This window comes from Stegostoma tigrinum, chromosome 20 (assembly GCF_030684315.1).
Source record: "Stegostoma tigrinum isolate sSteTig4 chromosome 20, sSteTig4.hap1, whole genome shotgun sequence".
Taxonomy (NCBI): domain Eukaryota; kingdom Metazoa; phylum Chordata; class Chondrichthyes; order Orectolobiformes; family Stegostomatidae; genus Stegostoma; species Stegostoma tigrinum.
This window is the reverse complement of record NC_081373.1, coordinates 26086916-26114479: the sequence shown is the minus strand read 5'-3', so window position 1 is coordinate 26114479 and position 27564 is coordinate 26086916. Positions and strand designations below refer to the sequence as shown.

The following is a 27564-nucleotide window of genomic DNA, read 5'->3' as shown; positions in this document are numbered from 1 at the left end:
AATTTTCCACAGGCAAAAATGGTAGGTTACTAAAGCAAAGGGAATCAGGAAAACTGGCAGATGGAGAATTCTTCTGATACAGAGTTATGATGAGCTGACATGACTTGCCTAAAAATGTCTCAAGAAAGCAGATTCAGCTGTAACCTCAAAAAAGGAGTGTGGAGGAGTTTGTTGAGAGAAGGAAACCTACAGAGCTATACGACAAATGAGGACAACGATGTGATGACGACCTTGTCTGCTCTGTACAATTCTACAGCTGTTTCTGCTTCAGCAAAACGCAGAATAGAAAATTTTCTGGGAATAGTTTATTTGGGTGCTAACCATAGCCAGATGCTAGAAGTGGAAACAAGGTTTTCCAGCAGTCATGTCCCTCATCTTGAGAAGCACAAAAACAGAAAATAGTAAGCGGTCTTCATCCATGCCAAGAGTGAACTCAAACCATTCACTCCCAGCAACATCCTGCGAGAGTCTAAACTGCAAAAACTTTAGTAACTGTTCAGGGATTCAAAGTGTCAGCAATAACTCCTTCTGGAATAAACTGTTTCTTGAGATGAAAGCGACAAGGAGAAACCATTAACAAAGCATTCAAAGAAACATGCTGAGCAACCATCCCTTGGAAAGGGCCAAAGGAACATAAACTGTTTCTTGGGAGAGAGGAGGTAACACTACTTGATAATAGTCCTTAGCTCCCAAGGAGCAGGTTAAAACTGCCTGCAGAAGCGATGTCCTAGATTAAAGGGGTTATCTGCACAAACGACAGTTAATGCTGAATGTAAAGAAGAAACTAGCTTTGCCACACTTGCCCCCACACCTCCTCCCTCACCCCTATCCCAGGCCCCAAGATGACATTCCATATTAAGCAGAGGTTCACCTGCACTTCTGCCAATGTGGTATACTGCATCCACTGTACCCGGTGTGGCTTCCTCTACATTGGGGAAACCAAGCGGAGGCTTGGAGACTGCTTTGCAGAACACCTCCGCTCGGTTCGCAACAAACAACTGCACCTCCCAGTCGCAAACCATTTCCGCTCCCCCTCCCATTCTTTAGATGACATGTCCATCATGGGCCTCCTGCAGTGCCACAATGATGCCACCCGAAGGTTGCAGGAACAGCAACTCATATTCCGCCTGGGAACCCTGCAGCCATATGGTATCAATGTGGACTTCACCAGTTTCAAAATCTCCCCTTCCCCAACTGCATCCCTAAACCAGCCCAGTTCGTCCCCTCCCCCCACTGCACCACACAACCAGCCCAGCTCTTCCCCCCCCACCCCACTCACTGCATCCCAAAACCAGTCCAACCTGTCTCTGCCTCCCTAACCGGTTCTTCTTCTCACCCATCCCTTCCTCCCACACCAAGCCGCACCCCCATCTACCTACTAACCTCATCCCACCTCCTTGACCTGTCCGTCTTCCCTGGGCCGACCTATCCCCTCCCTACCTCCCCACCTACACTCTCTCCACCTATCTTCTTTACTCTCCATCTTCGGTCCGCCTCCCCCTCTCTCCCTATTTATTCCAGTTCCCTCTCCCCATCCCCCTCTCTGATGAAGGGTCTAGGCCCGAAACGTCAGCTTTTGTGCTCCTGAGATGCTGCTTGGCCTGCTGTGTTCATCCAGCCTCACATTTTATTAGCTTTGATAAGTTGGCAAACTGCAGGTTTGAAAACTCCAGAAGGGGTCATCAATGTCATAGGTGAATGAATCTAAAAGATCAATAATGTCGCAACTGAAACTTCAAGACAGAAAATCCGTCAGAAATTTAACTTCAGGAATTCTTCAATAGCAGAACTCCAGAGGACTACAAGCAAGAATCAAATCCTACGCATCCAGAGATTGACACTGTTGGTTGGAATCATAGCCATGATCTAACTAATGATGGAACTTGGTTAAGTTGAATTGAGGCTTAACTTGCTTACATGAGGGGTCCTATTTTGGCTGCAATGTGCAAGAAAGTTTAACTAATTGTTTCAATATTTGCTTTTGAGAGATTTCCTAATGAGTATCCAAGTTAAAAGTAGCTCATGATAATTAACATACAACAAACCTTTGCTTAAAAAGTGGAACATAGATCATTTAAGATCATTTGTGCCCTCTTTGATGGTTTAACTCAACAGAAATAACTGTTATAATGAATTCCCCCAGGGCACTGGGAACTTGGCCATCAATTCAGAAGCAGCTGGACATTTTATGACAGTGCCCGTTATAGCAGAAAAACACAATAGCCATTGAATGGGTTTCTGGGTTACTACAGAACATCTCCATTAGAAGTGGTCTTCTCTCAGACAATCCTCAAACACTGGGTTCATTCATCACACATGCAGCCTTCAATACTCTAGACAGTCTGCTCCTCTATCCTAGCCCCTCAAGCATGACCTTCAACTTTGCCTTTAGCTTGCATTTCCTCAAAACATCTCCAGGTTATTTTTAACAAAGTCAATAGTGTACATTACCTCAGATATGCAGATGCTGGAGAACCGGAGACAACAAGGTGCAGAGCTGGATGAACACAGCAGGCCAGGCAGCAGAGGAGCAGGAAAGCTGACATTTTGGGCCTAGATCCTTCTTCAGAAATGTTAGCCTTCCTGCTCCTCTGATGCTGCTTGGCCTGCTGCGTCCATCCAGCTCTACACCTTGTTATCTCAGGGTACATTACTTCCTGCTTGGACTCTGCCTTTTGCACTCCCAGTCCATTTCCATCTCAGCTTCGAATGAAAACTATTACACAATAAAAGTAAATCTATATAGAACAGAAATCTGATAATGGCCTCCAGCATCAAGGCTGCAAAATCCAACAGGGGACAAAGATAAATCCAAACAAAAGTGACTGGGTTAGACAAACGAAGAAGTTACTCCAACAAGTTCAAAACAGAAATTAGAACGCGATCACCAAGGTGGTGAAAAATTTGGGAGAATGAAAATGGATGCCATTGTAAAGTCGGTGCTAATTTGGGCAAGGTTTATAACCCAGCTGAAGGAACAGTCTGCATTAGAGGGCTCTCTTCTCTCGCACAAGAGAGGCACAACTTATTTTACTCAACTACCTCATGCACCTCAAAATATTTCCCTATCAGACATCAGTTGATAAAGTCATCATGGATTCAAGTGTGAAATTCAAGATTCACGATTCAAGAACAGCCTCTTCACCACGGTTATCAAGCTACTGAACGGATCATTCAAAATTTTAACTTTAATTGTTGATCTCACTCTCCAAAACCCTAACTTTGTATCCTTCTCTGTTCTATTACCCTCTGCATCTTGATCAGCACCCAAAACAAAAAAAACTTTTGCACTGTACTTAGGTACGCGTGACAATATATCATATCATACACAGGGGAAACAAGTGGCGACGGCTGGCAACTCATCACCTCCATGTTTACAGCAAGTGTCACAATTAACTGACTCCATTCAGCAGAAGTGGTCAATTCCTAATCCCACAAGTTGTCAAGGTCCAGAGTGGATCAGCACCTCGTCAGTAACCAAATCATCAGGCCAGGCCATTAAGCACCCCAGGGTGGTGGTGGTACTGTGCAGTAATGCAGTATCCAGCTTGGATCGATTACTGATTCTAGGTGCCTCTTTTACAGGAACAAATATAATTGCCCGTGCATGTTAGTGTTCCCATTCACATGTATATTTTACGAAGCCATTCTTTTCTGTGAATGCACTGTATTTGTATGGATGCAGTACCACAATGTGGGCCTGTGCACACGAGGCCCTGTGGTTTTAATGCTCTGACAGTGCCTGTGTTACCCTGGTGCTCCTCGACAGCGTGCATGAATTTGGTGACACAATCACACAAGATTCAAAATTTTCAAGCACAAGTTACTTCCAACCTAAACCTTAGGTTTATAAAACAAACCCTATGAAAATGACTCACCCCATGATCCAATCAACTGCCAAGGTGCATTTCCACTAACCATGCCCGAGAGTGAACCTTCAAGTATACTCTTAAATGATACGTTCTTGGCACGAGGGCATTAATATGCAGCTTTTATAAAGCTTCTATAATTAAAGTGCTCAATTTATTTGGGACCTGTTCACTGGACACAATCATGTATTTTTGAAAATAATTTGGAATTCTTTAAACTAGCGTGGCTTCACAATCCTGCGAGTAGGAAAGGGGGACTTTATATTGCATTAACACAAATCCTAAAGCATTGCACCAGCTCATCGAAGATTTGGATGTCTGTGATTATACAATGAGTGGACTTTCTGGCTAATGTTCGTGCTTACATCTGAGAGAAGAAAAAAAGACAATTTTCCATTTCCTGCCCGAACAGCTCAATTGAGCAGAGGTCAGTCTTTCCAAGGCTCAGTGGTTCTGGTTATAAACCACTGTACTGGATTGACAAATCGCATTTTGTAGAGACGGAAAGAGGGGAAAACATGCAGAAACAGCAGCAACTGGATAGTCGTGGAAACCACAAGCTTTGCAGTGCTATAACTCAGCAACAGCTCCAAGCCGAACTGTCCCATAAATCTCTCTCCCGTTTGACAGTTCATTAAAATTCTTCACGCCGCTGCAGGAGGTTTTTGTTTAGTCAAAGGCCGAGTGTTCTTTTGTCAGTGAATTTACGATGGCGACCTATATATTTGCACGCAGAATGCAGAAACACTTTCCACTGAAAAAGGTCATTGCTTTGGTTATCCCTAAAACAGAGGAAGCAGAGGCAGTTCCACCAAAACGAATACCAATGTTTTGTTTTACATTTGAAGTGAGGAACCATTTCCTACAGGCAGACAGATTGACAGGTGAGAAACTGGATGGTTAAGGCCACTGTCCAGAGGGGACAGGGACTTGCTTCTTCTGGGACCAGTGCATGTGGGGAAAGGAGAAGATCATCACGGGGTTCAGGGTGATTACAGCCAGAGGGGACAAAACAGCAGACATTGTTGGGACATTCTCACATCTGGAGATTCCTTGGTGTTTCGAGACAAGGGGAGAGTCAGAGAAGAGCACGGGAACTGTTTGCTGCGACCCAGTCACTTTGAGCCTGCTGTCAATGAGAAAAAAGGAACAAACGCAGCAACAGTGGATTGAGTGTACAAAAGGCACAAAAAAACCTTTTCAAAACTCGCTAGCACAAAAAACCAGACAGTGCTGGACAACAGCCAACCCAGCAAAAAACAAAAACAACCCACACTGTCCCCTACAAAACCACATGTCTGGCTGCTTTCTCTGCTCATTGCGATCCATTTTCTGGTGAAATGTTCAAAGTAATCGTAGTTCAGGTTTATAAAGCTTAGAGTGCATTTGGCTAATGTGCCAATTTGACTGCTCAGGCCCATGCTATATTGTAGATACAAACCAGACACCCCAATATAGCCATGAATGGTGCCCTTGGAACATTTTGGCAAGATCCTAGATCTTGGCAGATGAAATATAAGACAGATCATCCTATGCCTGCTTGAATTGGAGGCACACAGAAACATCGTTGCTCCAAGTCTTTTATATAAATCTGTCATTAAAATAAAAACTTATAACACGTCAAATTGAGGGTGCTCGGATAAAGGCCCTCCCTTCAATTTTTAGCATTCAACTTTAAAATGCCAGTTAATTTCTAAAATATCTCAGCACTGAGTTAAATTAACAACTTCAACTCAATTTTGAAATTTCAGAGCACCAAACTGGAGACTGAGCAGTCAATTATGACGAGGAATTACAACGAATGACAAGACACGCGTTAGTTAGTTTGTAGATGTATTTGGGCATATAAAAACGTTCTCACCAATTATAAGATGAGAGAGATTCAATTTTACTGCCCAGGCCAAAAATTACTTAGAATCTAAGAATTCAAGCGGGCCTGATGAGCAGTGCCTGCGCAAGTCACTAAAGTTAGCAGCATACATTAATTAGGCCATTTTTAAAATCTAGTTAACTCACATCCCTTTTTCAGAAAGAAATGGAAGTGCAGAGGAGGGAAGTTATTGCAAACTTGTAACAAACGCTGGCTAGACTACAGTTGAAGAGCTTTGTGCATTTCAGGTTACTGCATAATAATAAAAAAAGATATAATTGAAAGCGCACAAAAATTTTACAAGGTTGGCGTCGGGAATTTAAATTTCCTCAGGAAAGGATAAGCAGCTTTAGTCCCGTTTCTCTGAAACGGAATAGGCTAAAAGGGTGACTAAATAGAATTCTTCGAAATGATTTAAAATATTTGAAGAGATGGACATGGAGACTTCCACTGATGGTTAAAACAGAGCTAGAGGTGAGCAATATCAGATGTAGTCACCGAGAAATCAAAATAAAGGAACTTGGAACAAATCTCTTCAGCCTGAAAGTAACACAAGCATGGAACTTGCTACCAGAGTAGTTGAGGTGAATGGCACAAAAACAGACAGCAGGCTTAATATGCAAATAAAAATTGCTAATATCTAAATCATTGTTCATACGTTTTAGTATGTCACTTTTAGATTTAACTGGTAATGTTCACCTGTAATAAATGGACTAAGTGCAATCAAAGCACAGAAATCTATTATGTTCACACAGCACTTCAAGAGATTCGCTATCACACTATCAAAAAAAACTAAGAGCAAGAACAAAATTAACACAAAGATTCAGTGAACTCAAAGGCTGTATCATCCATTAGCTCAGAGCAGGTTGTCATTAATAAAGACCGGTGGGGCTTAATAAGGCTCTTGTATTTGAATTGTTCTGCATTTGCAACCAGAGGTTAATGACAGCAACAGCAGGAAACAGAGAATGCTAAAATGAACTGGTTTCAGGCAGGACAAGTGCAAAGAGAAAGTACAAGAGAAAGAGAGCAGATAAATGATTTGCCGTACCAAAATTCTCCAAATACAGGCTTACAGATCAACTGAATAAAATGAACTGCCGCAGTGTGAAACCTCCGCAGAGTTTAATTAACTGAACATTATGAAAAGGTAGAATCAGAGAATTACATCTTCAATTTTTTACAAGTTGAGAGGAAACATACATTGCTGACTAAGCTACTTCTGAGCAAGAGCCCCATTAACTACTGTATAAAATGCCCAAACACAAAATCCATGCATTCACCAATTGTAAATGATGAACCACTCCACTAGCCATGGATAGGATCCAAAAGTCTCATCTCTCAGTTGACATTCTCACATCTACACAAAAAGGACAGGTTTCCGGCCAATTAATGGCATGTTTCTGGAGAAAAATCAATTGCATTTGCCACAATTTCATATTAGATATCAACCTTTTGAGTGAGTAAATATTTCAAGCCATCTGATGAAAAGTTGCATTTAAATAAGTTACCAGGGAAGTCCAAACAATAGATATGAAGGTAGGCCACTCAGCCCTTCCAGCCGATTCTATCCAATAAGATAAAGGCTGATTTCATTATTCCACATTCCATGATGCAAGTGTTTGTCAAAGTAAACTCTCTCTGAACTGCTTCTGACATATTTACACTATTTCTCAAGCAAGGGGGCTTGATTTAGTATTCGGTTCTCTTCAGTGAACGTTCCATTAGCTTTACTAATTACTTGCAGTGTCTACATACTGGGCTTTTGCCATTTATGCACTAAGATATGCAGATCGCTCTGCATTGTCACCATTTAGATAATATCCTTTTCATTCTTCCTCCTAATAGACAACTTCAGTCCATCTGTCAGATCTTTGCCCAATTGCACCCTATCATCTGTTTGGAACCCTGGGCCCACCTCAAAATTTCCTTTCTACTTGTGTCATCATCAAACATTACCACATCTTCTATCCCTTCTACAGAGCTGTTCACAAACTGCAAAATGTTGAGATCACAGTGCTAATCCCTGTAGCACAGCACTCACTACATCCCGCCAACCACAAAGCAACCTAGTTGTCTATCACTGCTTGTTAGCGATCCAAATCTTCCATCTGAGCCAATGTTACCCCATACACTCACTTCTGGTTTCTGCAGCAACCAATGAAACATCTTATTGAAAGCTTTCTGGAAACACCGCTATAGTACATGCCCCTTTATCCAAGTTCATTCCTTTAAAGTGGTCTATTAAACAGGGTCAACTGGACTTGCATTTTTGACCTTCTCCTTTTGACCATTTGATTTATAGTATTTATAATACTGGCTATTAAAAAAATATCAGGCCATACATTAAGAGGCCAGATTCAGCAAAATGGAAACATTGCGCAGTTTGGCAGCAGTGAATTAAATTTGAAATCATCCAAACGAAGCGTGCTGCTTCTAATAGCATGACCACCTTCGTTAATCATGTTCCAGCTTAAGCTTGTATCTTCTGTTTTCATTCATTTTGCTTATTTCCCTTGAACCTTCTGGCAACGCAACTGGAGCACAAAAAAATTTCAGTTAAGCAGCTTTAAACCTTGAATTAAACCAACTCCAGAAATAATCAAAAAATTCCAAGAACTGGTTTAAGTTTGACTTTCGTAGTGCATACTACACAAGTTGGTTACACAGCACCCAGCCTACTTAAGGCAACGAGATGCGTAAATTTAGATCGAACCTTCAAACCGTATCAAAATCAAAGTTCTTTGCAAAGTTGCCAGGTTTTCCTCAAAAGATCAAGTACTAAACATTGTTTCAGTTCTCAAACAGTGCCAGAAGACTTCAGCAGTTCTGGGAGCGTCTGGAGAGAAAAACATGCCTCCCTACTTGCTTTCAGACCAGGAGTTTCTTCATCATTTTGTTTTTATTAGATTTCCAGCAACTGCAGTTCTGACTTGCAATTTAGATGTGAGAACTAGTTGGCAAGCAATAGACAAAGTAGGAATAAACGACGCTTTTACCAAGTGGCTTGGACACCAGCTATTCACAATAATATATTAACGTTTACACAAGGAAACAACCGGCCAAATTCTCCCAAAGTTTCAGTTAAAGACAAAAGTTGGGGAGAGAGGGTATGCAGAGGGGAGGATGCAGAGGGGTTTCAGTGGTGGTTAGGACAAGGTGAGTGGGCAAATATATGGCAGATGCAGTATAATGCAGAGTAATGAGAGGTCAGCCATTTTGTAAACAAAACAGGAAGGCAAAAAATCTAAATGAAAAGAACAGGAGAACAGCAATGAGACCTGGATGGTCTCGTTTCCCTCTTGCTAAGAGTGGACAGGTGCAGGAGGAAGAAGTGCTATGTTGGCCTTCAGAGGACAAGAGAGTTCAAATGTAGGAGCAGGAATGTTCTGCTGCAATTGTACAGGGCCTTGTCGAGTCCACATCTGGAGCGGCGCACACAGTTTTGGTCTCCTTACTGGAAGAAGGATAATTTACCAAATTGAATCCTGGAATGGTAGATATTGGAGTGGACTGGGGAGGGGCATCCTATATTATGTTACAGCTTTACTCACTAGAGTTTGAGAATATGGTGGCTGGGGTGGGGCCATCAGCCAAAAGGCCAAAGGAACCTATCAAATTCTAACAGGAGTGGGCATAGCAGATGCAGGATGGATGATCCCGATGACCAGGGATGCAAGTCTAATTTGTGGAGGTGCTGATGGACTGGGAGTGGACAAGATCAGAAGTTCAATGGGTTCATCTGAAATCCTAAGTGTTCACGCCTGACAAAGCAGCAGCGCTCCAAAAGCTTGTTAAATCTGTTGGACTAGATCAGTCTAAAAAGGATATGGGCAGGCCATTTACGTCTGAGATAAGGAGAAACTTCATTACCAAGGGGGAGGGGGAAAGTGATGAGCCTGTGGAATTCTCCACTACGAGAAAGAATTGGAAGCTAAAACATCGAAGACTTAACTGAAGGAAGGATGTAGATATTGCTTCCTAGGACGAAAGAATATGGAGAGCAAGCAAGAACAGGGTACTGGATGATCAGTCATGATTACGCCAAATGGTAAAGCAGCTTGACAGGCCAAATGGTCCAGTGCTGCTCCTATGTTTCTATGTACTTTTTGACCAAATATTCACATTCAGTTGTGTGACAGGTTATGACAGATCTGACAGTAGCTGTGCAACTAGAACACTTTTATTTCAAGTAACTGAACAAAATAGTACAGTCTAACAGTTGGGCGATCTTTTCAGCTCAACATTCCAGCTTCATTTAACAAAAATTTCAATCGCTGACTGTTAAGATGGGAATTGAACTCTCAGCTCGAGTTTTAACATTGCATTTCTGAACTGGTAACCAGAAACCAACCACCAAGCTACTGGACACTGAAGCCACATCACGAAAAGATGGAAGCAGGTTCAACAGGGGCTTTTGGAAGGATGTTGGATGTATATTGGAAAGTGGAAGTTGTGAAGGGCTGTTGCCAATGAGCTCTTTCGTCAGAGCATCCCAAGTACAATGCACCGAGAATGGCATCTTTGTGACCTAACGTTCAAGGATATTATGAACGCCAGCAGTTTGTACAGCAACTTTTGTCTATTACACACAGCAGCTTCTTATTTGACACAATCTTTCAAATCAAGATCGATTTTCACCCTGAACAAGTGTGTGTCTGAAAATGTTTTTCACTCTTCAGCTCATTCCTTTTGGTCACAAAAGGGACAGACTCAGCTTCCACATTGGAATTTGAGCACATATTCAAGGCAAGCACTCCAGAGTGTTACCGACAGATTGCTGCTTTGGCAAAGCTGCCATCACAGTGACATCTTCAGCTGCTTCAGCGATCCAGATCCACGATACAACCTGCCACAGCACTCTTCTACCAACAAGGAATTCTCACTGCGCCGGCAGACACTTCCCACAACTTTAAACTCTTTTTTTAAAAAAATCTATTAACATGCCATCAGCTGAGTTTGAAGCCCATTAAAAATTTAACAGTTTGCACTATAAAATATCATTAGTTTGAGGGAACATCTACTTGAAACTTCAGCAAAAGCTACAAGTTGCTGCTGCTCATTGGGACAGTAGGATGCATTCTGCCACGACGCGGCCCATAGCAAACAAAGTTGCAAGTTCAAGAAACAAGTCGCACAAAGATTTAACAACAATGAAGTGAACTGCGAGGGATTGAAGGAGGAGTCGGTTGAAACATACCCAATGGTTTCTTGCCCATTTTTCCATTGTTTGTAGTATCACGTCTGTTACAATGACACCACTGAAAGCACACACTGAACCAGCATTTTTCACGAAGTGGCCAAAGACACCATGACCTACAAAATCATTTCAGTCATAGCAGAAGCCTTCAAATAAACAAATACAAAGATCCCTTCAGGCAAATCTAATTGCACTGTTTGCTAGTGTGGAAAAATTGGCAGTCCACCTTGATCTCAAATCAGATTTGTTTTAAATTATTGCAGTGATCATAAATTGTGTGCACACCTCACCTCATTCAATCATCAAAAGCTCATGATTATTCAATACACTAACTAAAAACTTTGGGCATGCACGTAGAGATTGGAGCAGGGGAAAAACAAGATCCTGGGAGTTGTCTAAACGAGGTTCACCGTCATCACTGGCAGCCCCTCACAGAGAAGAATGACGACTGTCTTCCACTCTCAGATTGAGTCCATATGTGGCTCTGCAGACAGTTACACTTGGGGCCGAAGGTGGCTGTGGGAAAGTGGGGGGGTGGGGTACTGGTGTGACAGTGTGATCCTTACTGTTTTCACCTGGCTTCTGCTTTATTTCCCTTCCCCCTCCCATTCCAATGAAATACTTCACAGGCATAGCAGAAGGCAGCTAACGGAATTCTAATCTTTTGTTAGAAGAAGAATTGAATACAAAAGGATGCTTTGCCTTCAATTTTATACTGGACATCATGAGACCATATCTCGAATAGTGTGCAATTACTCCAATCTCCACTTTCTCAACAACATCTGCACTCATTTAATGCTGGTCTCTGCAGCACTCCCAATTTCCACTCTCTCATTGGACACATTTTCTGCTGCCAACACTGGTAATTCCTTCCCCATAGCTCACCTTTTCCTTCAAGGGATTCCTGCCAAACTGTCTGCTTCCAAACTTCTAGTCTTCTGCTCCAATTTTTCTATGTGGGCCAGGTACCAACATTTTTCTCATCTGTGAGTCTCAGACTATTTACAAGGTTAAAAGCACAACAGTAATTTGCAATTTTAAGACTCACTGAGCAAAGATTAGGAAAACAAACAGCAAGAACATGAGTTAGTAGCATCATGTTTGTTCCAGGTAGTTTTAGGCTCCATTAAATAATTTGAATGATAGCAAGTGGTAAACCCCAGTTAAAAGGTGAGATCACAGTACTCAAGGAAATGATATAATGTGTAGATACGTCCAAATGAGACAGGAATTTCCCAAATGCACATATGGTTCAGGAGCTAAATTGCCAAGACCTTTCAATAATTCTGCAGAATTTACCATCAAATAGAATGAAGAACAGGTCTTTGACATGAATGAATGGTTTGGTTTGGTTTACCATTGCTGGTGATCTATGCTCAGCCATCAGGATACAGGACACGGACACGTTCAAGAACAGCTTCTTCCCTGCCTTTATTAGATTGATTAATGGGCTCTCTAGCCTCAAATCATGATCTTGTGAACGTTGACTACGTCTAACACATGCCCTAAATATTGTAACCTGTATGCCTCCAACTGTTTTTGATCTGTACATCCTTGCTGACTATGATCTGCCTGGAAACAAAGCTTTTCACTGTACTTCGGCAATGTGACAATAAATTACGTAATTATCACATGCATTGTATGATTGAGACAGTCATATCCCCCTCTTTTGATCCCAATGCCTTGTCAGTCATACAGTAAGGCAAACAGCTGCAAGTGACTTGCAATGCAAATGTAAACAGCAAGTAAAATGAGTGAGCGCAGCAAGGTCAGCTTGTAGATAAAAGCCTCTGATGCTGTTAACCCACCCAGAACAAGAGGAAACCAGTAATACCTACTATCTCTAACAATGGCAACAGAAGTTGCCTTCTGAAGAATCACTGATTTGTATTGCTGAAAGACTACAGGCATATGCAAAGATAGATGAAATTTCACAATCCCCGCTGACTCCAAACAACAAAATCTCAGGCAAAGGCCTAAAAACTCCGCTCTGTTACATTGCCAAAGTGCGAACACCTCTCCCATGGCCTCAATGCTCAGAGCTTGGGCAGGTGCATTTTCCTCTATCCCACAAAAGGAGACCCCACCTGCCAATTGTCAGAATTCTGTGGACCCCGTCTCATCTCCAGTCCCTGCAAACTTTTTAAAAATGGAAAACCACTAATACAACATTGGCCATCTCTATTTCTCACTCCCTCAACCATCCTCACGCCCCACTCAACCTTCCCCCTGATCATCAGGGTATCACCAAACATGCATTATTAATTAGGGCTAGAACAAACTTCATCTCCTCTTGAGATCTTCTCTTCCTCACCTCACACCAGTCACTACTACTTCTTTCCCAATTTCCACAAACACTTACAAATTTATTCCTCCTGGGTTATTTCTTCCTCCCTGTCAACTATATCCTCACTCACACCTCAGACACTACTTTCCTGGGTCGAAATTAAATAAACAAGCCTCAATTTCCCACCAGGATTCTCAGTTATCCACTTCTTTCAACCACCATTAGTTGCTTGGATCTAGTTCAACCAATGCTTACTCAGACCGACTTTTCTTAACTGCCCTCACTTCCAAATAAAGCTTACTCTGCAACATAATCAAACACTCCCCTTCCCCTGGTTATACTCTCTTCCATTAGGGAGAAGATAAAGAAGTTTGAATACACATACTAAACAGATTTAAGAACAGCTTCTTCCCCACCTGTTATCAAACTTTGGATAGGACCTCAAATGTTAACATTGATCTTTCCCTCTGCACTTTCTCTGCAGCTGTAAGACTTCTGCACTCTCTTCTGCTACCCTGAGGCAGTTTGTATGGTATGATCTGCCTGGATAGCGCACAAAACAATTTTCACTTTATCTCTGTACGTGCGAGAACGGTACATCAAATCGAATAAGAACAAATTATGACTGCTTTTTCTCAGGGCGTGTCAAACATTCTGTCCTAACTCTATTCTAAACTTGCTTTTCCTGATACATGAAATGACTGTTGGTTTTGGTCAGTATCTTACCCTAAATTGGAACGCTTCATGACAACCAGCTTACTGTGCCCAAACCTACTCACAGCTCATCTCCAACTCCTTCCTTTGTTGAATTCTCAAGCTCCATTACTGGTGATAGACTTTTACCAGTTTGCTCCTCCAAATCTAGTGAGTCTGACAACTATACCTGTTTACACCCTTGTTCTTGTGGTAACTATTCCATCCTGCCGAAATTATGTCATTTCTACACACACTGCCCCAAATTATAACAGGAAGAGTACTGCTCCCAGCCTGTAGAACTGTATTAACAGTTGGTAGCTCTGGGTCAGTGAACCAAAAGACCTGAAACTGATTTTCTCAACACCTTCGTGTTTCTTTCCAGAGTATTATTTGGTCACAGAAGCAACCCGACTTGAGTTTTTGATGAGAGCTCGCTCGGCAAGGGTTTTCTGACCCACATATCTCCTGAGCTCAACCACTTACAGGGGAATGCAATCTCCTTGGTCTCGTGTGGGTGTCCACACACACACACACACACACACACACACACACAAACACACACACACACACACACAGTGGGAACTACGCCGCCAGCTGCATGGACTCACTTTATTTTTGAGGAGTACTGGTTGTGCCGACTGCAGGGGTGTGCAAGCTGGTCTAGTGAATGTCATCCATGTGACTTCCCACTCCACTCAACCCTGGGATGCCACCGGGCCACACAGCCTTAAAATGGAATAATTAGGGCTGTGAGCAAATCAGTGTAGTTACACTGCAACTTTCACAATTTAACTAAAAAACTTTCATCCACAGACAATTAGGATGCACTTCACGTTCAACTGCTTTGTTCAGCTTTGCACAAAGTACGCATTGATTTATTGCATTTTGGCATGAGGTTCATCCAGGGAATAACATGCTGCCTCTGTTACAGGTGTAATTAATCTTCCACTGCTAAAGTGTCGATCCCTTCTTGGCTTCGGTTCAAGTGGATGAGGAACAGTGTCGGGAGTAAACATGGCCATCAGCTTCATTCCTGTTCAGTTCCATGGTAATCTTTCTTTCCTACTTCTGCCCTCACCGCTTCCACCCCCCACCCCCCTCACCGCTCCCCCCATCCCTCGATAGCTCAGCAATGTTACTGATGTTTTTGATCTGACCTCTGCTTTCCAATCCACCTACTCTGCAAAACAGATGCAAGTCAGCCTTCCTAATCAGAAAGTGATCAACTCTGAATATAAATCATGAACAATAGTTTTCATTTCTTTGTCAATATTCAAGAGATGTCTTCAGTTCAGTCCCTCTTGGACTGTATTTATTCTGGTGTACGCTTTTCAACAGGAGCTTCTGGCCAAGCATGATTCAACATCCCAGGAAACTGAAACCGCGCCCAGAGCCACCATCACCACCACCTCTGAGAGCTAGAAATTCTGTTTTATTCCTGCTACGGTGTCAGCACTCCAGTAGTATTCATGTGGTTCGTGGATCTCTCAAACATATCCTGCACCAGTTTCCTGCTAAGGCTCAGATCCTGGAGGTAGCTCATCTTTCAACGCAAATGGTATTTGGCCTCTCTAGCGGGGCAATTTTCTCTATCACACCAACCACTGCTTGCTCAGTCCACGCATTGAATGCTACCTGCTTTTTAATGACAGCTTTTCCTTTTAAAGCTTAACAAACCTCCAAAGTCAACTGCTTTTGAGATGAGGCTCTGTTTTACCACTAAGCACAGCTGGGTCTTCCACTGCCTTTGCTAAAAAAAGTTAGAACATCTCACGACTAGAGTCAGTCAAAACAGCATGCAACATGCCCATGATGATTCTCTCCCCCATCAGTTCATCTGCCAAGCTGTTCTATCCAAAAAGACCATTGCCCAATGCATACGACTCCTTGACACTGGGTCCGTGTTACACTTGGCCTATTCAACAACAGTATTCTTTCTTTAATTGAAGCGTGGATCAAATGCTTGGATTACTTGATGAGATGCAGTCTTTTCCTCATCAATAACCTGCTTCACAAGGATATCATCTATACTGCTGCCCATCACAGAGCACCATGGTGACGAGGCAAACCACCAATACCATTTCAGCCAAGCTTCTGCTCGCCTGTGATCTGTGACCTTCTCAAAAATATTAGGTAAGAATAGAAATGTCTCCATCACTATAGTTAGACCACACTAAGTTATAGTTGCGTAACAATTTTAAGGGAAACAACTTAAATGGGAACTAGTGATTCCCTTAAAATTAATCCAAAGGCTGTAGATAAGCCTCTCTCAAAGGAATTACATGAAAACATAACATCCTGCACCACAATATGGGGTGGACTGGCCAGGCCCAAAAGCAGGAGAGTCAGTTAGAAGACAAATTTGACAGCCAAGCTAAGAACAGACTGGTTCAAACAGAGACAACAGTCCAGGAGAGAAACAGAATCAGTGGCTGTGAATCAAAAGACCCCATCCAGAACTGAAGGGAAAGACTTGGGATCTTTGTAATCTTTAGGTGTCAAAAGGTCTACTCATCCAGCAGTGCTTGGTAGGGAAGCAGTCTAAAGGGTTCGAGATTGCGGAGAGATTTTGAAAGGCTGTGTTGAGATAGGGATAGGTGCTGTTGGTGTGGATGGGGAAACCAACACTCTTGGAATGATGTTGCTGATTGCAACAGGGTGAGGAAACACAACAGGAAATTGCGCAGGAGCCAAAAGAGATGCCACCAGTTTCTGGTGGAACCGGGTCGATATGTTTGGAGCCAGTCAACTGTTAAACACAGTCAGACTGCAGTGGAGAGGCATTGTACAAGATTGGTGTCTCTGAAGTATCCAACTGGAGAAGGAATAGTTTGCCTTTATCACAATCACGTGGGACATAATTTGTGATCTTGTCAAGATCAGATCAATCCTGTATGTGGGGACATTCCATGTGTAGGCCACACCTTACAGCTAAGCCTACCCAAAGGATTTTGACTACAGAAGGAAATTGGAGTGCTTTTGCTGACTTCTCTTCCCATACACTTTTGTACGGCTGTACAGACAAGAATATCCAAGACCTCAATAACATACCAGCGTGTGGACCGGGAGAGAGAATGAAAGCAGACAAATGCATGGTCGGTTAAATCACAACCAACGCAATTTCTAAACTCCATGTAGATACACTCAATCCCCAGTGACATTAAACAGGTTACAGACCCAAGCACTTATCCCTGTCCTTGATAAACATTATAACTTTGAACCATTCAACTGTTTAGGAATAAACTTGAAGAGTTCAAGTGGTGAGGAATTGAAGATAACACTTTTGTAAAGTACCCTGGGATGCTGCTGTGTTACGGTAAAGCTATTTTGTTAACTCAAATTATCACGGGAGGGCTAAATTGGAGCCTGCCAGAATCCAACACTTATTGCACAAGGGCAACTACCTCTCAGTGGCTTGTTGTTGGCACAGACGGTGTATCTCCCCATCAGGAAATTTAGCTCAACAAGTGCATTTAAACATTCAATCTTGTGAAGAAATATTCAGCAATGCCAAACCTTCTGCCAAAGCAAACAAATAGTGAAAAAAGTTTGTCATCAAAGGAAGTATCATTAAGCACAAGTGAGGGTTTGGTTTCAAATACACTCTTGCTTTGTCTGCAATATTATCTGGAGGAAGAAACACTTCAGTTTTCAAAAACTGGTGTCCCTTTTCTGTTATTGAAATACATTAAACATTCCATCTTAACCAATTTTTAAACATTTTTGTGGTTAAAAGAAACACTTGCATTGACATAGCGCTACTTCAATGGCTTCACAGCACTTCCGTCAGTAGAAGCAGCGTGCACGACCTACAACATGTACCACAGTCACAAACCAAGGCTGCTCCAACTGCACTTTCTCCAGGCTTGCAACCTCTACCATCGACAAGGACAAGGGCAGAAGAAGCGGAATTCTACCGCCTGCGAGTTTCCCTTCAAATCTCTTCACTATCCTTCCTTTGAATTATATCGCTGCACTTTCACTTGGCTGGGTGGAATTCCCAGAACTCCCAACAGCAGTGAAGGTGCCCCTGCAGTACAGGTTGAAGGCTCTGGTTACTTTGTCAAAGGCATCCCACAAACTCTCTTTAAAAAGTGAATAATTTAAGGGTCTGACTCCTGACTACCACCAACGTATCCACATTTGAAAGGATTTACACAGTAGACGGCATGATAACACGAAAACAGGCTTTGTTCCACCATTTATCAGATCCTTGCCTATCAGTTTGATCGCAAACAGGATTAAAGTTTGCTTTCCTGTTGCTTCTGGAAAAGGGTTCACACATCCATTACAGTCTGTCTAATCTTCATACCACAGGACAAAGTAGTAGCATTGCATGCAACTTAGCACTGTTTCCTTGGTTCCCGTCCAGGTGTAATGATCACAAAGCATTGATTTAAATCAAAAGTATCATTCCATTCAAGTGGGTCGGCTTGACATTTTGATCACGTACTGGGATTGAAAGGAAGGGCCAATCTAACAGCTTAAATTTTCCACATACCAGCAAGTACGGTTTGTCAATGGTTTTTAACTGAATGCAATTGAGACAAAATTGTTCAATGTTCAAATACATCTCCAAAAATATTCAATAAAGCCATCACATTCAGCATCAGACCAGTGAAGCCCAGCGTCTCTGCCGGTGTGTCAAAACATGTTCCTAAAGCAAGAGATAATGCAGCAGAAGCGTCAGTATTTGGCATTAAAAGAGATGGATTGTGAAAAGTACTGCCCGTTAATCCATTTCAAATCAAAATGCACTTGTTTCAGTTTGCAGTCTCCAGGAGCACCCCTCCAGGGATGGTTGAACATGAAACTCCCCAATACGCCAGGATTCCCAGATCAGTCTTAGAAATGGAAAGCCAGGGCACAGGCAGAGCCCGGTGCATTCATTCAGATGTTCAGGCAAAACAATAACACTTGGTCTGAGTTCAGACATAGAACAATGAACCCAAACAGCCTTTCCAGCATCAGAATCTGAAAACCAGAAGAGACAGGGGATTATACAACCTGCTACTGTGTTAAATAATCCCGACGATATTGACCGCATTTTGATAACAAAGTCAAAATGCAAGAAAACATGGTATTCGCAACCATTCAGCGCATTTATCTGTGTGACAACTCAAAAGATTTAAAGTGGTGCATTTTGGTCAGAAAACAGAGACTGTATAACTCTAAAGGGACTGCAAGAATATATGAAATAGTGATGAGTAGTAGTAATATTGCAGAAACTCAGTAGGGCCGGGAACTCGGACAGAAATAGTATTAGCGTTCATGCGCGTGCGTCCTGGCCCACCTACAGCACATGGATGGCCACAGTTCAAGGCAGCAGCTCGCTATCAAACACCAACTCCATTTCTCTCTCTCCACAGATGCTGCCTCAGCCTACTGAGATTTCCAGTATTTTTTTTAAAGCAGGTTTCCACTCTCAATATTTTGCTTTTATTTACACTGGAAATGGTTCCTAGTCTCAAGAACTGAAGTTTAGGTGGTGCTCGAATAAAAGAACACAAAAGTCAAGGGGGCCTTTGGATAGGCTAAATGAGAGAAAGTTTCCAAGAGCTGGAGGGTCAGGAACCAGAGCACACAGCTTTTAGGGAACTGGCAGGAGACATTTCAATAAAAAAACAGCACATCATTGCTATCAGGAATTCAATGGTGGTGAACGCAGATTCAGAGACTTGTTCAAATAAAATCAGATAAACACTGCAAGGACAAAGATTCACAGGGACAGAGGGAATTGAGTGCTCGTTATAGAGTTTGCAATGTCAGTTGGGCTAAATATTCCCCATGTGAGTTGCACCATTAAAACACCACGTGTTGAGGCACACTGAGCAGGCCAGTGCTGTTGATGTTGCTGATCCCAGGCAGAGTGACATACAAATGCAACTGGGTCAGACCCAGGAGAGGGTGCATCTTCCGTGGAACACTGGCTAGTTGTCAGGCATTCCAAACAGATTTGACATATTTAAACAGACAACCGTGTTTAAATCGAGTGGCTTTCTCCATGGCACTATCCAGACAAAAAGGAAAAAGGTAAAAGCAGAAAACATTACCTATGCACTGCACTTGCATTAGGTAAGCCAAGTGAGAGCTAAGTATTTCAGGCAAAGGCCCACTGTCAAAAAACCCCATCCAAAATATTATAACTTCTATTTTCAGATGCCACCAGATCTGCATATTCTAAACTTATGCAACAAGTTCTCAGTATTGGCAGTCTTTATATCTTGAAAAGTGGGGGATGAACTCAAAAAGTAAAAAGGCCCAAAAAGACTGAGGAAACAGTTGGAATCTTATTCTTCGCACAAAGCTATATTCACCCTCCAAAACTCCAAGACAGAATTAAAACACCCTACTGAGCTGGGACCACAATGGGACACCAGCTCACAAGCACTGTTCTAATGTCTCTCCACTCAATATCATACCACTTTTTTTTGGGGGGGAGGGGGGGGGGGTGTGCAGCTGTGTCATTTGGAACACTTAGATGAACTGAAGAGGTATATTCCATCAATGTAAACAGATTTCAGAAATGTTGACAGTGACTGAAGTTAGAAACTTGCAACTCTATTAAAAACCGCTCCATGCCATCTGACAATTCTGTGCACTTCTAGTCCAAACCCAAGCTCAGACTTCCTCTTCATCGAAGGAGGGTTTCTTTTTTAAAAAAGGGAAAAAAAAGAGAGAGGGGGTCAGGGGTCACAATTCAGATTTCATTGACCACATAAATCAAACACAATCTACACCAAAAGCATGAGGGATTGACCGCCATCACATGCTAACATTTATTAAAAATCAAATGGCTTCGAAATGAATAATCAGTTGACATTCAGAATGATCTCATACTGCTTCCAGCTTAATACAACATATGCAAGGTTTTGCGGTTAGCAGGTGATTTTATGGATTTTTCACTTCTTTCCCACCGCTGTGGGAATGGAAGTCAATGAAATGGATGATAGTGAATGTTGCTGCATAGTTTGGTGGGGGGGGGGGGCATTTATTATTTAACGCTCCAATGAATCAGCCATGGGCAAAAAAAAATTAGTAACATTTATGATCCTCGATACACAAGTAAAGACAAATCAACACTCCAAAAAGAGAAAACAAACATGGGGCAGTGACTGCTCTAAAGTCAACTATTTAAAAGACATATGCAATCGCAGCATAATTACAGTGTGTCAAATCAATGTAAACTTAGGTTCAAAATCTGCAGAATGTTCCACAGAGGATACAAGACATACAAATTAGAAAATTACCACATTACCACAAACACAGTTAAATTCTTTAGCTAGATTTCAGGTCCCTACTTCTGATAATACTCATGGGTGGAAATGAGATGGAAATTACAGTTATTTCAATTCAGTGTTAAGCATTCAGAATTGACGATACTTCAACACCCAAAAGCACTCGCCTACACCCAAATCCAACCCATTTGGCAGCTAAATAGTAGAGATGTAAAGTGTTAACTGAAAAATGAAGTGCACATGAATTGGGAAACCACCCAAAAAAATTCTATTCAAATAGCTGGGAAGTGAAACTCAAAATGACCCATGCATTAAGTAGTATTTGGGAGTTGCAGGTCAAGGCGTATTACTGAAGGAGCTGCAACCTGGCATCTACCCAGACAACCTCATCTCTGGGCAAAAATTCTTTTCCATTTCACCAGACATCTCACTCCAATTAAACAGAGAAAATACTTATATTTACCTATCATGTGTTCTTAAATCATTTGATTAGCTGTAGCTTAAGAAGAGAGACAGTCACCACGGTTAACCTTTTCTCACTTAAAAAGTGCATGCAAGAGCAAAACCCCAGGGAAGGTTAGATGAGCAGACAGCTACAATTAAACTTGAGCACTCAAACATAGCAAATAGAACCCAAAAGACTCAATTACTGATGTCTCAGCCAACATTTCAGATCTCCTTTCAAATGAAAATGAGGGAAGGAGTTCCAATGGAATCAGCAGCTATGTTAAAATTCCATTAAACCACACCTGAGGAAGTTTCGACTGGAGTTTAACAATGATACAGGACCTATTCAACCTAAATTTTCCTCCTAAAAGCACAACTTATTTTCTATGCTCCACTCAAGATAATCAGTGCTCTGCAAACGTTCAATTATTTTGCTTCCATTGTATTCCATACACGGATATGCAAGAAACAGGAGCAGAACCGGCCCTCGAGTCTGCTCTGCCATTTAAACAGAATGCAGCTGATCTTCTATCAAGACCATTTACCCCGTGTCCACCCTGTGTCCTTTCGTTTGGATATCTTTAATTTGGAGAAATCGATGTCTTTAACATACAGCAAGGCAGAACATCCAGAGACCTCTGTGCTGCAGAATTCCAAAGATTCACTACCGTAAACATCTCAGACCTGATTGTTAGCCCCCAAGTGTTGAGACTTCACTAAGTAGTTTAAACAGCATGTTATTCAAGTCCAAAAATTGCTTTCAACTGAAGCCCCGATCACAAAAAAGGCCAGCCAAGCTAAGTGCAAGGAATGACAACAACCATTTTAACAACCTATCTCAAGGCCGTCAAATTGAGTCTGCACCTCATCTATATCCCAATGTTATCAGCAACACGGCAAACAGGAGGTTTCAGAGCAAAGGTGTAACATCCTCCACCATTCACCCATAAACATTATTCAGATCACACCCATCCAAAATTCCCACTGCAACTTTAATCTCAAGAACAACTCCCCATAGACAGACACTTCCAATACCAGTTTAATTTTAAACTTGTACTCTGATAAAAGTTTAAAGACCAAGTGATAAGAATTGCTAATTACAGGGACACACAGATGCAGTGACACAATTCACTGCCTCCTCCGTTTCATGCCTCAGATGCCACAATCGCCCTTGCTGTTCAGAATGTCTCAAGTTGGGCACCACCTAAAGCACAATTTAGCAGACTTTACAGGAGGAGAAGGTGCCATTTGGCTGATCATATCCTTGCTGACTTTGGCCATTAAGCCTTCAAGCCTGCTCTTACCAACTCTGTGTAAGCTTCCAAACATGTTACATTTCAGCATTTCTGCTTGCCACCCTCCAGGTGAACACACACACACACACACACACACACTCCTTGAAGTCCCCTCCAATGTCCTTCCTCTTATCCCAAAGATATGACCCTTGGTAACAGAGCCCTCAACCGACAGGCAAAAGACATTCCTGCTGCTCTACCTGGATCCTTTTTTACAACTGTTGAACTTGCCAAAAGCGTCGGTTTTAAAGGAACCAACACCAGTCCATCCAAACCTCAGAAGCAAAATTATCCAGGCCCCAGGGAAACCCATTATCTGCTCATTGGTACTAAGCATCAATACAACCAGACCTTGAAATGATCTGAGTCAAGACATTGGTGAACATGACTTGCATCTGGAAAAACAAAAAAAATGTTTAAAGTTGCTGAGTAACAAAACATCAGTAGCAGCACTAATCGTCAGAGCTGGCTTACTTATATTGCGGCACTACATCAAACACGATACATAAAATATCAACTGGAACGATTCCCTTTGTATGGGACACAGGTGAAGAAGGAATACATCAGGTGCATTTTGAGCAAAAAGGATAAACTACCCTCTGGTTCCTTTGGAACTGAAAAATTTAAGTATCATAGGATCCCGATAGTGTATGATACGCCATTCGGTCCATCAAGTCCACACCAACCCTCCAAAGAACATCCCACCCAGACTTATTATTTCCATAACCCTGCATTTCCCATAGCTAACCCACCTGAGTTTCACTGGATACAATGGGCAATTTAGCATGACTAAGCCACTTAGCCTGCCCATCTTTGGGCTGTAGGAGGAAACCAGGGCACCCAAACAAAACCCACACAGACAGGAGGATAACGTGCAAACTCCACACAAGCCTCCCAAGGTTAGAATCGAACCTGGTCCCTGACACTGAGGCAGCAGCGCTAACGAGTGAGCCACCAAGCTGCCCTCCAATATTTAATGATTAGATGGGAGTTTTAAGATGTGGAACAACTTGAAACTTGAAATTCCTATCAAGATTATACGTGGAATGGACATGGAGCGATCTCACTTCTGTTTAGCAGATATCTCACCATGTTGCCAAAATATAGTCAGTAAGGTTGGCAACCTCAAGAGGCTGGAAAAATTTGGTTTCTTGATGAATGCCTAATACTGATGCTTCTGAATACAACAAAATTGAACAGTTATCCTGCTACGAGGAGGAAACATGGATGCAACTGACTGCATGCCCACATTATTCACTGGCAATGCAATGAATCCCAGGCATTTAAAAAATGTAGACGGTTTTACAAGATTAATGCTGTGCTGACGAAACATTTAATCCAATATTATCTCATTTTGCAAAGGCATATACCCAAACAGTGCAGCAATCCTACAATAATCAAAGCTCTGATGCAAGCATGTTTTCTCGCAGTCTGGAGTTCTTCATAATTAAGCTTAAACAAGTTGGAAAAAACGTCTGAAATGACTGCAAGGAGATACGTTACTGATTGGTCTGTCAGTTTCCTTTCATCAGTTGAATGATTTGCCAACTAAAGTAGTTTACAGAAATAAAACATTATCCTCTCAACTGTCTTTCAAACTCCTCCAGCTTCAGCTTTATAGGAAACTTCATTTCAAATACAATCCGAGCCCAGGTTACTTCACTTTTCAGTCATCAATTCTCTCCATGCTTGGACAACACAGCAATTACCCAAAGCAGTGAATCCCTAAATCACCGCCCGAGTTAATTATTCTGACCAAGCAAATGTAGTTTGTTGGTGGAACTGATCCTAGCCAGTGGAAACTGTCACCAAGTGAGTAAACAAAGCTGTTAGGCATTTTTTTTCCCTCCAAACTCTTCTGCTAATTTGATAGCCCAGCAAGCTATTCTAGCTTTCCTGAAAGCAAGGTGGCAACAAATAAAGATCTAAGTTTCTTCAGTGGCTCCAACTATTATGGAAACTGTCACATTGTACTTTCCAGGAAGGAGTTAAAATTGCTTGGTGGCCTGGTTGGGGTTAGGAAGAAAGGTTACAGATATGAAAAGGCACTGAGGAGACAGAAGGGGAGGGGCTTCCTGCTGTAAAATCTCTCACCTCTGACCTTCCTCTTGCATTATTTGTATGCATGGTCCAGGTCAGTTTCTGCTCAAATAGGAGCCACCCAGTTTATTAATGCTGGAGGATTTGGTGATGGTCAAGCTATCCAACGTTGGGGGTGATATTAAGATTCTCTTATTGCAGATGGCCATTGCTCTGCACTTGTGTGGTGCATGTTACTTGCCACTTGTGCCCAGACCTGGATGTTGTCTATTTTTGCTGCATCTGGAAACGGACTGCTTCAATATCCAGGATGCTGTGACTAGTCAACATTGGACAATCACTGAACAATGAACAACCACTGAACATCACCATCTTTAACCTTCTGAAGGAGATAAGATCATTACCAAGCAACTTCAGATTTGATGCAAAGCAGAAATTATCCACAACCAAACAATGATAGGGGGAGAAGAGACTTGAAATAATTATTTCAACATTCCACCGGATTTAGAAGGAACCAAAAGAAGCAACATTCTTGTAAATGGGGCCTAACAACAGTGAGCTAAAGGGGACGTCTTCAGCTAAAACTGACAATGAGCAAACCACCACAATGTAGATCAGCAGAACACAAAAACATCAAGCCTGCTCAATATTCAATATGATCACAACTCATTTTTATCTTGGCCTCACATCCCCTTTTCCCCCATTCCCCAAACCCTTTAGCCAGGCAATAAATGCAAAAAAAAGGAACGTACAGAAGTGCTGAGACAGAAAATGACCACCTTCAAATTGTTCCAAGGTAGAGACATGCAAAAATCTACAACACTTAAATTCCTCTCCATGCATGCCCAGTCCTGCACTCTTATTCAGGAAGTATTTTCCCCACTTCTACATTCCTCTACGAGCAGTAACATGCCTTAGTCTTAACTGTCACCAGAATGTGGTTACATTACTAAAAGGTCAACCTTGCAATTTAAATCCTGATAAGTATAAGTTCAAACTGCTTAACCTTTTCACAGAAGCCAACCCCTTCATCAGCCTATTCAACCTTCTGAATTGCTTCTTATTGCTCTGAAAAGGAGACAAAATTACAAGTAATAATCTAGTCTGAGTCTCATTAAAACCCCATGTTACTGTAGCGAGACATTTTCAGCCTCTCAAGCATGCTCCAGTATTCAAGATCAGCGCTGATTAACCTCAATACCATATTCCCACATTAACCCCATACTCTTTAAATGTTGTCAGTAATCAGCAATCTGATTCACTGCCTTGAACTTGAAGAATGAAGTTCAACAGCCCTCTGGGGCAGGGGAGGGGGAAGAGAATTCTGAAAGGTTTGCTATCCCGAGTGAAAAAATTCTTCTTCCTCTTTAGTCCTAAATGGCTTCCTTTTTATTTTAGGCTGTCTCTTTGTCTTGATTCTAGACCCCAGACAGGAGGAATATTCTTCCAGCATCCAGCCTGCCTATCCCTTGAAAAACTGCATGTTTCCAAGGTGTTACCACTCAGAACGCAGTTCCAGGCCTCAAACAACGTCAAGAATCAAATTTCTGGTTGATGCAGTTATAACCAAAACACTGATTTCAAGGACTCGACAGTGTGGAGCTGGAGGAACTCAGCAGGTCAAGCAATATCGGAAAAGCAGGAAAGTCGACATTTCAGGTTGGGGTCCAACATCAAAATCAAGGAGTTGAATTTAGCATTTCAGTTTAAAGGGATCCAAGGACACAGAGGAAGTGGGAACAGGCTTTTGCTCTGGATGATCAGCTGAGATCGTAACAAATGGCTCTGCTCAAAGTGCCAAATGGCCTACTCCTACACTTATGATCACCATAGAAAAAGTAGAATACCAGCTACACTATGGCAGCTGTGTGGCAAGGAGACCAGAACCACACACAATACTCCAGATGTCTTGCTTGAGTTGTAAAGCACATTTTAGGCCCATCCTCAAATCCTCTTGCAACGAAGACTAACCTACTGATTGCCTTTCTAATTGACTGTAGCAAAGTCCTGTAGACCTTGATCAGCAACAGGAAAGGTACCTCGTTTTCCCACTCTGTAGGCCAGGAAAATTCAGGGAAGTTGTAACACCCTCCCCAATCAATAGCCGATCCACAATATTCCAGGGTCAACTTAACCCTGGGCAGAACACTTCGTAGTTAAGTCTGTGTCCTGAAGGAATATTTATGAATTATAAATCAATTGAAGTGTGCTAAAAGACAGTGGACTAATCACTGGAGGAGAATGCGACATTCTCATGAATGCCAACTTTTTCCCCTCGTGTGCAGTGAGAAAAACTGCTCACCTGAAATAAATAGGACTTCATTATCAAAATCCTAATTGATCTATCCAGTCATTCCAATTGCTACACGATCTGTGTAAGGTTTCTGCATTATGGAGATCCTGAAAAATCATGCATCAGGCCCTTATTGACCAGATAGAGTTTAAATATTGCTTCCACAAGAAAAACACTCAAGTTTTTTGTTTGTACCCAGAGTAACAAAATTCAAAAATGACAAATTTCAAAACATCACAATTAATACTAGAGGAGAAAAAGGGTGGTTAGAGTTGACTTGCGAACCAGTCTGCAGTGGAAATAGTCGAATTTAGACGAAATTTCACTTT

General features: G+C 42.0%; 1 protein-coding gene across 3 annotated transcripts in view; it reads right to left on the bottom strand.

Annotated features, from left to right (window-relative positions):
- The window catches only part of inpp5f (inositol polyphosphate-5-phosphatase F), a 189579-nt gene that overhangs the window by 89970 nt on the left and 72045 nt on the right, over nt 1-27564 (bottom strand). The window lies entirely within an intron of this gene.